The sequence below is a fragment of the Gavialis gangeticus genome, unplaced genomic scaffold (assembly GCF_001723915.1).
Source record: "Gavialis gangeticus isolate Ggan-Ray unplaced genomic scaffold, GavGan_comp1, whole genome shotgun sequence".
Lineage (NCBI taxonomy): Eukaryota > Metazoa > Chordata > Crocodylia > Gavialidae > Gavialis > Gavialis gangeticus.
The window spans coordinates 14794102-14795851 of NW_017729019.1; positions in this window are offsets into that span (position 1 = coordinate 14794102).

Genomic DNA, 1750 nt, shown 5'->3' on the forward strand with positions numbered 1-1750 from the left:
CCCTCCTTGCATCCTTGTATCATTTAAAAATATGGAAATTAATGTCCTAGTAACAGCAGTAACTTGGACCACTAAAGCTGAGGTTGCAGATTTAACTGATTTTAAAAAACAGATAATGGAGGGTAGACTTGGTCACAGGAAATATGTATTTAGCTTCCCAGCATTGCTGGGATAGATTATGATGGCTGCTGTGGGTTTTGGCTGGGGTGATTGAGAAGATTCTTCTTGGAGAACAGTAGGAGGTGTTTGGTTTCATGGAAGTTTGGAACTGCCTCCTGTCTCCTAGGTTTCCACTAAGAGGATGCCTTTTGAGTACCTGCTCAAAGGGGGATCCCTTTCGAATGTGAAGTGGAGGTCTGGCTGTATCTCCAGAATTTTGGCTTGCATTGTGCAATATTGTGATTTGTGAAGCAGCTGGAATACACAGAGCATGTCTTGTGAAACCACTGTAACTTCATCTAAAAGGTTAGAGGACCCAACTGTTACTGTCTGTTGATAGGGTGTGCTTGTTTGGCTTGGCTTGCCATACTTCCAAAAGAATCTCTCAGTGCAATAAAACGTGAAATACTGCATTTTTGGATTTGCTCCTTCAAATAGAAATTGTACAGTTGACACATTCTTCACTAGTTCAGTTCCTAATGTGAGTCCCCACTTGCAGTAGAGCAGGGGGTCACTACCTTGGATTTCTTGATGCTGCTTAGAAAAAACAGGAGAGATCAAGTTCTCCTAGGTTTTTGTGCCAGATGCAAATAGGCAGGCAGGCACCCATTTCATCAAGGTCATTTGACATGGGCATACAGGATGTTCTCTTAATGATGTAAGGTCAACTTCTAGTTGTTATCTAGAAATTGCTGCTCAGCCTCCTGGCTATGTCTATATTTACCCAGCTTCTGTTAAACTCTGACTTGTGAGTTCTGGATTATGTCAGTTCAGTACTGCAAACAGCAGCAAATTCTTTGGCAGAGGAAAACTTGCTTGTTTTTATCGAATCAAATACAAATAATGCAATCAATACCGTGTTGTGTGTGTTATACTTCCCTGAGAGAGTTCCTCTGAAGTGTGCTTCAAAATGTGTTTCTACACATTCAACAATGGTAAGCTTCTAAAGTGCAAAGCCAAGCAAAAGGCAACAGCCTCATTTCATAAGGTCAGAGCCATCATGATTGTGATTTTGCAGATAAAGCAAATAATTGTAAGTGTTTCTGTTAAACCAGTTTTGAGTTGAACAGTGAGGGTATGGAGGGAACCAAAATTCCTGTGTTATGCTATGGTTGCTATTTGAGCTCAAGCACCTTTCAAGAGTTTGCAATAGGCAACGTTGTTTAAGGATGTGCTACTGCCTAGATTTAATCTAACAGTTCGGACAACCTGACTATTGAAGTGAAGCCTGTGCAATATACAGTCACACCGCTAGATGTCATCCTAATGCAGGATTTAGGATAAAATGCTAACCTGGAATGGCTTTATGATAGCATGGATGCTCTAGGGTGGGGCAAGCATTCCAAAAGTGTTAAATGTTAACATGAATTTGCACAATAACCCTAATGAAGTGGCATACAACGGATCTAGGTTCACTAGTTAATCTGAATTGCTATGCCTATCATGCTGCTGCATGTGTTAACCAGATTGGGTATATACCCATATTTTACTTGAATTTAAGTAGGTAGATTTGTATTTTGATTTTTTTTTTTTGCCTGTTCATGTGTGGTCTGGTTCATTTAATAAATGTGTGTGTGGTCTGTGTCTCCTT